This window comes from Cyprinus carpio, unplaced genomic scaffold (assembly GCF_018340385.1).
Source record: "Cyprinus carpio isolate SPL01 unplaced genomic scaffold, ASM1834038v1 S000006726, whole genome shotgun sequence".
NCBI classification, from domain to species: domain Eukaryota; kingdom Metazoa; phylum Chordata; class Actinopteri; order Cypriniformes; family Cyprinidae; genus Cyprinus; species Cyprinus carpio.
The window spans coordinates 214,128-225,305 of NW_024879330.1; the positions used below are offsets into that span (position 1 = coordinate 214,128).

The following is an 11,178-nucleotide window of genomic DNA, read 5'->3' on the forward strand; positions in this document are numbered from 1 at the left end:
GTTCTATAAAGTGTTTATTTGAGATATTGCATGGAAATTAAAGATGATGCCTGCTTTATTTATATGTATGTGTTGTGTGTAGAGGCCACATCTATATTAGAGCTAATACGGTTGATTTCTATGAAACCGGTTGACTCATATTGACCAAATGGAGCGATAAATTAGGAGATTCACACACACATCCAAACAAATTCCTAAATATTTGCAGTGGCCACAGAAAAGCAGCAGCAGCTCTGGTTTTATTGACTGCATTTCATTAAGCATATGAACATTTTGGCAGTGATGCTTCACTACTTTTAAAATTGTTTATGTGCAATTTCTTCAGGCCAAAATCAAACCAAGCTTGTTTTATACAACTTTAAAGGGACAGTTTTCCAAAAGTGAGTTCTGAATTTCTAACCTGTATGTTTTTCTTTCTTCTGTGAAACACAAAAAATTATGTATTTTCCTCTATATAATTTTACATTACATTTTTCTTCTACACACACAATCTCATATTCAAAAGTTTGGAGTCTATAGGAGTTCAATGTTTCTGAAAGAAGCCTCTTCTGCTCACCAAGGTTACATTTATTTGATCAGAGATAAAGTAAAATGATGAAATGTTATTACGATTTAAAATGACTGTTTTCTATTGTAATATTTTTTTAAATGTTATTTATTCCTGTGATGCAAAGCTGAATTTTCAGCATCAAAAAGGTTTTCAGTTTTTTTTTTAAGAATAGAAAGTTCAATGGAACAGCATTTATTTGAAAAATGTCTTAACAGTTACTTCTGATCAATTAAAAGCATCTTTGCTGAATAAAACTATTAATTTCTTTCAAGAAAAAAAAAAATCTTTCTGACCCCAAACTTTTGAAAGCTAGTGGAAATTATTCTAGACGAATAAATATAACAATAAAAGAAAAATATAGTTCAGCAAATTCACTGATAAAAATAAAAGCAGATTATTTCACACTGCTTGCTACAGAACAAAGATTCCAGAAAACAAATTTAAGCTTAAATAAAATAAAATATATAATCAGGAAGACTATTAAATTACTAAGCTGATTGCGGAGAATAATTGAACCCTGTAAATCTTTGGTTTACTTTACCAGGAAGAAGTGTGCAAATACGTGCTACAGAAAGTTTGAATTTCAGTATGCTACATAGTATACTGCAGAGCCCAATTACCATCCATTCCATTAGGTCCCAAACATCTCAGCTAAACTCAAACACATGATGGCAGATGGTGCTTAGTTGGCTCGAGCCTTTCTGGAGTCTGAGCCAGTGAAGTTGAGCATTGTTTGAACCAGCTCTGGCAAACCATAGTTGTGTTTCCAGCCCCAGTCACTACAGGCACTGCTGTTATCCAAAACCATTGGCCAGCTGTCAGCTAGAAGAAATAACAGAGAAACTAATTGAAAGTGATAAAGAAAATGGGATAAAATTACATAATTGTGTTTTGTTTTTTTGCATTGCATTGCATGTCCACCAAAGATCATGCAGTGGATGATCAGAATACATTGCAATGCAATGCATTCCATCAATTGTTCAGCAAAGGATCCTCTGCAGTGAATGGGTGCCGTCAGAATGAGAGTCCAAACAGCTGATTAAAACATCACAATAATCCACAAGTAATCCACACCACTCCAGTCCATCAATTAATGTTTAATAAAGTGGAAAGCTGCATGTTTCCAATAAAAAACGAATTCATCATTAAGACATTTTAAAATTTAAAATCGATGTTTCTGGCTAAACTATGAGTCTATAATCCATAATAACGCTTCTACAAGTGAAAATGTCCATCTCCTGTTGTACTCTTATCAAAATCCACTTATATTTTAGCCGTAAACAACGGTTTGAAGTTAATAATGCCTTAATGATGGATTTGTTTCTTAGCTGTTTGGACTCTCATTCTGACGGCACCCATTCACTGCAGAGCATCCCTTGGTGAGTAAGTGATGCAGTGCTACATTTCTCCAAATCTGTTCCCATGAAGAAAGCAAACTCGTCTACATCATGGATGACCTAAGGGCGAATACATTTTCTGCAAAATGTAATTTTTGGGTGAACTATTCCTTAAAGAGATGTGGTGGATTTTGAATTGAGTTTGGATTATTTGTAGGAGATTTTCATCGAATGACAGACTCTCACCAATGGGCTGTCGAACTGGGTCAGTCTCATAGGTGACCTGCAGGTCTGGCAGGTGCCTCCTGATTTCTTGTACCAGCTCCTCTGGAGTGAAGCTCATGGCACTGATGTTGTATGTTTGCGAACCGAGTGTCTCAGCAGGAGCTCCCAGAACCTCCAGTGTGGCTCTCAGAACATTATTAATGAACATCATGGGGAGTCTCATGTCAGGCCTCAGATTGCACTCAAATTTACCCGTTTTCACAGCATCGTGGAAGATCTGAACAGCATAGTCTGATAGAAAAGTCAGAATAAATGGAAGCAAAAGGTTTACACATATGTATTACCACAGATATTTAAGTATCATTTACTATTATTATTAATATTTTGAATTAACTTTTATTTTTGTTTACATTTTTTATTTTAGTTAAAGTCATTTTAGTCATTTTGTTATGTGCTTCAACCTTGTCATTTTCTATTTCTATTTATTTTTATTTCAGTTAGTTGTCAAGGCAGCACTTTATTTTACGTTTTTTTTTTAAGTTTAGGTTTTTCATCTAATATTTGCTATTTATTTATTTCAATAGTTAATATTGTAATTTATTTCAGCTTTGTTTCAATTTTTTTTTAATATTTTTAGTTTACAATAACAACACATGGCAACTTTTCTAATTTTCTTTTACATTTTTTTAGTTTTTCATTGAATATTTCTATTTTATTTCAGCTTTATTTCAATTTGTTATATTTTATGTTTACAATAAAAACACACGACAACATTTCTAATTTTCCTTTAAGTATTTTAAGTTTAAGTTTTGCATCTAATATTTCTGCTTTATTTCAGTTTTATTTTCAATAGTTTTAGTTTACAATAAAAACACACAGCTACATTTCTGTTTTCTTTCAAGTTGTTACATTTTTCATCTAATATTTCTATTTTATTTCAACTTTAATAGCTTTGGGACCATTGTCTACCATTTTTTCTATATTATTTAAGCTTAATTTTATTTTAATTTTGACTGTTTAAATTTGAATTAAATTTGAATAGCTTTAAAGGCAACATTTTTAATTTTCTAATATTTCAATTTGATTTCAGGTTTATTTACATGCATAATAGTTCCAGTTTACAGTAAGAACACATCAACAATCTCTATTTAAGATTATTTATTTATTTAAATTTAAATTATTTTTTCAAGTTTTTTCATCTAATATTTCTTACCTGTAGTTCCTCCACCAGGTTGAGAGTCTGCAGAAGTAATTCCTGGGTATCTGAGACAGCGGAAATCAAGACCATACCTGTGATGGTAATGCTGTAATACACAATATAGTAACGTAACTGTACACAAGTAATGTAAAGAATTTAATAATGCATCACAGAGCTGATACACAGCAATCAATAAAAAACAGCTAGAAACCTCATGAAACAATTTTACATATTTGTTGATGTATTTCCTACTGCCTAAAGGTACATATCAGGCTGATACTCTCATTTGTTTTCATTTAATATAATGCTAAAACTAAAATCCCAGACAAAGTTCAGGATTTGCAGGTGTTCTCTCAGAAGTGTACTGACTTCTCCCATTAGCTCAGCATGAACCTTGGACACTCTGTAAATGGTTTGCAGTCGTTGGATGCACAGATCGGGGATGGGGTCATGAGGGGACGTGGGGCCAAAGGCACCAATAGTGCTGGGGATGAAGAACGGAGCCCATGTTCTGCGGCGATGTCAAGAACATTGTGCAACCCTAAAGATGAGGAAACAAGAAAAGAAACATCAGTGTACCTTACCACTGAAAAGTGAACGAAAATGCCTGACCTTGGTGACTAACCAGTGATGTTGACGTCACGAGCGAGGGACACATTGGCCTCTCCGACTGCACTCAGTAGGACGCTGTAGTGAATCAACCAGGAGATGCGGTTGTTTACAACAATCTCACGCAAGTTCTTGTAGTCCAAAATGTCCGAATATATAAAGGGACCTATGGAGAAGCTTAAATTAGTCCAAATTCAATATAAATTAAATGAATAAATAAATACAATTAAAAATAATAATATTCTTACCAATTATTAACATTAACATTTGTATTGTGTGTGTTTATTTGCATATATTAGTATAAAAATATTCTAAAGTAAAATACATACAAATTTTAAATATAGAACAATATATTCTATAACTATAATATTAAACTCATGTACATAGTTTCATATATACATGTACATACAACATTTTTGGAGAATTGTGACTAAAATGTCACACCACAATTGAATATAATAAATAAACATTTACAATTAAATGACAGAAATGTATTTAAATAATAAAAAAATTCAAATAATAAGTCATATAAATATTTGTACATATTTTAAGCATTTTTATTTATTTTTGTAATTTTATTATATATATATTAAATGTTAAATAGTAATTAACATACACATACGTTAATATGTATTTTAAGAGATTTTAAGAGCCAAAAATCAATACAAATAATTAAAAAAAATTAAAATATAAATCAATAAATTTAAAATACTGAAAGAGGCATATCAATATTTCTATATTATAAACATTCTTAATTTTTTATAATTTATTTTATTATATATTTTATTTCAATATTCACATTTTTAGAGACCTATAATATTCTAAATAGATTTAAATTCTTAATATAGATCAATCTATATTATTTTAATAAACTCTTTGAAACTGAAACATTTTAGTCATATATATAAACTCTACATGTCTACATGAGAAGAAATATGACTAAGTGTTTCAGTTTCAGTGATGCTGCCCACCATAGTGAATATATTGATACGCACCACTTTGTTAAACATGAGCTGCAGTTTCCTGTTCAGATAGAAGTACATATTATTTTCCAACTGCTTCCTGTATGAAAAGTGAAATAATAAATATATATGTTTTTTTAGAATGCTGTGCATAAAATATCCTAATAACCTGACAGATGTTACTTTGACAACCCTAGATTCTGTTTAGATTACACTTTCACATGGTGACATCTGGTTGGCTGAAATGTCACAGGGGGCGGGGTCCTCGTTGTGAAAAACAGACAGAAAATATTATTAATTCTCATCATCAGTGATGTGTTGCCATGGAGACTACATTTCATGCTTCAAGAATGTGGTAACCAGGGAAACGTGTCATCTAAAGTTTTATATAACATCCATTTAGGCCTCAAAGCTTTATCTAAAAGACAATCTTTAAAAATAGGATTACACAATATACGGTGCATCACAAAAACAATCTCTAGCCTCCTGCTCTCATACCATGGTAATGAGAACTCCGGGATGATCAGATTCAGAGAAGGACAGTGAGTGAAAACTGGCGCGGACAGACGGGTGCCAGACCTCTCACAGCTCTCACACAGGACATCTTCTACAACTGCCAACATAAAGAGATGAATAAATAACATCATAATCCACCCATTTTTAACGTAAGAGCGGCGCTGCCAAAAGTTAATTCTTAATCATAATCATAAACACACTGGTTGGTAGCGCAGATAGTTTTGTGGTTAGCTGCGGCGTGATTGTCAGTGGCTGTCAAGCAAGATCCTCACCTTGGAAATTATTTAAATCCCCCGACAGATTCTTCTTCTTTTCTTCACTTCCCAATTATTATTAATTAAATCAAGTGTAGCGTTTCTCCTTACAGCACTAAACTAACGCAGTGTGCAGTAAAAGTGCCTCATCACACTGATTTATTTAGCCATACACACCAGTACCTGCAAACAGCCTTCGCTGTAACACCACGCAGCCAGTGATGATTTCACTTTTGATTGCTAGATATGTATCGCTTCTGATTCTCAGTCTGATACAATGTGTCAGTTCTTGTGTCAGGGAATATCAAAGGCTCCGGATACACGCGCTGTTACAATGAAACACGTTCCTGCAGGATCTCACGTCATTCATGTTCTGTCAAATGATGACAACATAGATAAAATAATACTGATTTACTCACCGCCCAAATGTCTAGGATAAAAGGGGGAAAAAAGAGGTACAGTATGCTCTTACGGTATATTACTTATGCAACTACATAGGAGTTGAAGATGCATCAGTGCTGCATCAGCTACAGGTCTGTCGGAGAGTCGCTGTCTGCTGTGATTGGTCAGTCCACTCGAGACACGCCCACTTTAAATTGAAAACATTGATTACATTAGTAAATTGTCTTCGTTTTATTATTACACGGGCCTCGAAGCGTTTAAAGCCACACTCAAATGTAATTTTAAGATTAAAGAAAGAGATGGACCACATTTAGTTTCTTTGCAGCCTGAAATTAAGACATAGTTTTTGTTTCATTCAGCTGTATTTACTCAGTGCAATTTATAACATCCAAATTAAAAATATAACACCGACATATCAAAAAAAAAAAAAAAAAAAAAAAAAAAAAACTGGAGTTGGAAAAAGGATCCCTCCCTTGTGTCAGGATTTTTTGAACCACCTTTTGCTTTAATTACAGCCTTTAGTCTGTTGGGAGTTGTCTAACTCTGCACATCTACACTTCTTAAGTTCAGTTAAATTTGATGGTGTTTTTTTTTTTTTTTTTTTGGACTGCATCCCCGTTTCCTTCCGTCCTGACAAGTGCTATAAGACATATCATTTGGTGTTGAGGCCAAATAATTACATTTTACTCTCATCTACCTCAGAATCTTTGAGGTGCTTTTTCGCAAAGCTCAGTCGTGACTGCATGTGGCCTTTCTTGAGGCTTTTTTCTTGCAACCCTCCCATACAAGCCACATTTGTGGAGAATTTGTGATATTGTTGACACATGCACAGAATGCCCACTCTTTGTCATAAATTCCTGCAGCTGCTTCAGAGTTGCTGTCGGCCTCTTGGTCGCCTCTATGACCAGTTTCCTCCTGGTCTTTCACCCATTTGACGTCTTAATAATAGACTTCACTGTGCTTCTAGGCATTGATAAAGCCTTTCACTGACTCGCCTGTCCACAACTTTATCCCCGAGATCTTTTGACAGTGCTTTGCCACCTATGTTGATTTTTTATTTTTAAATTTGTTACTTGTTGGTTTTTTATCTTTCACTTGGATGTTATAAATTGTATTTATATAACTTTTATTTTGAGGATTGTAAAGCAAGAAAATATGATTATTTTAAGGGTGGTTATTTTAATTATTTTAACATTATAGCATTATAATGTAAACCAGAGCAATAATGAACGCAAATAATCTTCTTAATGAATGATTGATGATAGTATTTTGCCTCTCATCACACAGAAGACTCAGAGAAGCTGTTGTGCTCAGACCATTTATTTAGTCTACTCTAAAGTGAATCAATGCCATGTCTTTCACAAGGACCCAGTGGGAATTTCCTCTGTTTGTCTTGTAAGTAAACTAGCAGAAGTACTAGAATCTGGACATCTATTCTCATTAAAGGGTTTATTTATATAAAATGTTGAACTCAGTGAACTCATGAACATGGACTGTGTGTCACCGTGACATACTGGAAGAATCGTAGAGCTTGTCTCCAAAGGACTTTTCCCACACCTACATGACATTTAGCATCCAAATGGGCTTGCGGGAATTTTCGTGAGTCATATTCCTCGTTCTTTCCTCTCTCACTTGCAAAAGAGTAACATCCTTAAAACAAAAACCTCACCAAACATGAACCATCTTACACTGATATTAAATAATATATATTTACAATATATTTATATTAAATGAGGCATAAATGAAGAAATTATCATTACAATTTATATATATATATATATATTATATATATATATATATTATATATATATATATATATATATATATATATATATATATATATATATATCTATATATATGTATATACATACATATGGTGTGTGTGTGTGTGTGTGTGTGTGTGTGGTAATGTGTGTGTGTGTGTGTGTTGTGTGTGTGTGTGTGTGTGTATAAATATATATATATATATTTTGTAGCAATAGCCAAAAATGCATTGCATGGGTCAAAAATGCCAAAATCATTAGGATATTAAGTAAAGATCATGTTCCATGAAGATATTTTATAAATTTCCTACTGTAAATATATTAAAACATAATTTTTGATTAGTAATATGCATTGCTAAGAACCTCATCTGCACAACTTTAAAGGTCATTTTCTCAATATTTTATTTTTTTTGCACCCTTAGATTCCAGATTTTCAAATAGTTGTATCTCAGACAAATATTGTCTGATCCTAACAAACCATACATCAATGGAAAGATTATTTATTCAGCTTTCATATTTTTGAAAAACTGACCCTCATTACTGGTTTTGTGGTCCAATTTCTTAATGAATTTTAAAAGTGAATATCTTGCAATTTTCTAAAAAACTAATGGCAGATTTAAAACAGCACACCAAAAACAACAAATTGTTACGTTGATAAAATAATTTGTAATAAAACTGTAAATTATGAAATAATATGTTTAACAAATAATTTAAAATATATTTATATTAAATGAGGAAATAATGCATATGATATATATTTTATATAATAAGACTATGCATTTAATCATAATTTCTCATTCATTTTAAAAGTGAACTTTAAATGTGAATTGTTAGGCTGATAAAATTATTTGTAATAAAATAGTAAATTATTAAACAACATATTTAACAAATATTAATGTTATAAATGTTTTGTCCACCTCTCAAGAATCAGTGATTCCAGTCTTATGTCAGTGGCCATTTGTCTTGCGAATACTGAATCAATGGTGTGTCTTTCACGGCATGAGCATTTGTGTGCAGCAGTCATGCAAGAAATATACATTTATTGTCTGCTTCAATGTAAGCAGCACTTGAAAGCAGCCTTGAAACTCAAGGGATCTGCAGGCAATTATCTGACTTGTAGTATTCACTGCCCCTACAGTCACAACATTAGCTTTCATAAAAATGTCATGCCTTTGTGCTTTTGCATTTAGTAGCTGTTCTGTTTGGTTCAAACACGCTGCAGAGAACAGTCACTCTTCTGAACAGGGAAGCATATGTGCTTTTCAAATCATATTTTGTGTAAATGGGTTTGTTTTTGCGTTCAGGCAGAACGCTGCACTTGTCTGAACTGTTTTGTGTCTCTCATTTTTTTCTCTACCTTTTTCTCAATTTTACATTCATTTATTCCTTTGTGCAAAACATTTGAAATAAAATAGCCTAGTGCATGATGTCCACTAGTGTTACACCCAGACAGCACAGTATATCCTACAATGCAATGCTTTTGACTTGATCTTTCATTTCCAATGTGATGAATGAACTGGAACTAATTACAAATGCAAATCTCTTTTAAATTCATTATTTAATTTAATGCTAGTAAAGAAATTTTAATCAGAATATTTTTAAAGCAATTGTAGGCCTATGTATGTATGTATGTTTTTTTTTTTTTTTTTTAAATCTTGAAATATCAGTTTCAAAATCATTCTAATGGTACACAGACTTCTAATGGAGCGAAAGGCTTCTGCTTCTTTACAAACATCTTTTCTGGATGTTTGTTGAATGGGTACGAAATTCTATGAAAAGGCTGGATCGCTTTGCACAAATGCACAGTCAGAGATGGTTGGTCTGAATCCAGCCTGTCACAAAACTGTGACTTCTCTTATAAAGCAGAATTTGTGTCGGTATAAAAACTCTGAAAACAGATCCAAAAACGAATGCTTAATGGAAAACGATTGCCAAAATGCTGTCAAGTAGTTCATTCGGTGTGGTGAAGCTTCTCCTCCACTGATGACTGTGGTATATTTACGGCAGTGAATTCCACTCACTTAACTGTAGGGGCTCCAAAGTTGCAAAAATAAATACAAAAACTACATACAGTTGCTTTAAAACAATATTGTTTATTGTTTTATATTAAAAAAATTAAATAAAAAAGATGAAAAATACAAAAAAGTATTTTTTTTAACATTCACAGGGGATACACACACACACACACACACACACACACACACACACACACACATAAGTACACACACACACACACACGCATATATATATATATATATATATATATATATATATTAAAAAATCAAAAAACTTTGTGAATCAGATTGATGCAAATCAATAAAATGAATACACAACCAAAATACAAAACACATTTAGTACCTAAATAATAATAATAATAATAATAGTAATAATTACTAACTAATTAAAGAATAATTAGGAGGTTGCCTTTAAATCAAAGTCATTATTTTTTCCACCAGTACGGTTGTTTTAGCAGCTTTCTCATGGCCTAACGGTTAGAGTGTTGGACTTGCAACCCAAGGGTTGCAAGTTCAAGTCTCGGGCCAGCAGGAATTGTAGGTGGGGGGAGTGAATAAACAGCACTCTCTCCACCTTCAATACCACGACTGGGGTGCCCTTGAGCAAGGCACTGAACCTCCAGCTGCTCCCTGGGCGCCGCAGCATAAATGGCTGCCCACTCCTCTGGTTGTGTGTTCACTGCTGTGTGTGTGTGCACTTTGGATGGGTTAAATGCAGAGCACGAATTCCGAGTATGGGTCACCATGCTTGGCTGTATGTCACATCACTTATCACTTTTTTTTTTTACAGTTTTAACACATCATCCAGCTCCTTTGATCCTGATTCCCAAATCAAAAACATTCATTATTTCAAAACTAAAAAGTTTTTTTGTAAGCTGAGAAAACAAGCCAAGATATTTCTTTCCAAAAATCCTTTTGCATGATCACATTCAAAAAATAAGTGTGATATTGTTTCCAAATTAGAATTACAGAATGGGCATTGTGAAGAAACTTCCAACTTAAATTTAGAGAGTAAAGAATTACAAGGATAGTAAATATGAAGAATTTTTTATAATGAAGTTCTTTCATCTTGTTAGGTAACAGAAACTTTTTAATACTGGACCATTTTTAATAGTAGAGAGAAAAGGGTAATTTAATTTTCACTTATAAAATGCTTTAGGACGACAACTAAACTTCTTAGTAAGGGTTTTTCTAATACAAAAACCGTTACATTTAACATTAGAGAGCTCCAGACCTCAAAAAGATGATTTGGGCATTTCAGTTTTTGAAGAACTGTAACAATATGCACTAACCAAATAAAATTAATAACCCATTCATGCACTCTATAGTCTAGGTATCCAGTTCAAA

The 11,178-nt window shown here is 32.8% G+C and overlaps 1 pseudogene; it reads right to left on the minus strand.

Annotated features, from left to right (window-relative positions):
• Positions 1-649: 649 nt before the first annotated feature.
• On the minus strand, positions 650-6,798 carry LOC122144573 (annotated as a pseudogene).
• Positions 6,799-11,178: the final 4,380 nt, after the last annotated feature.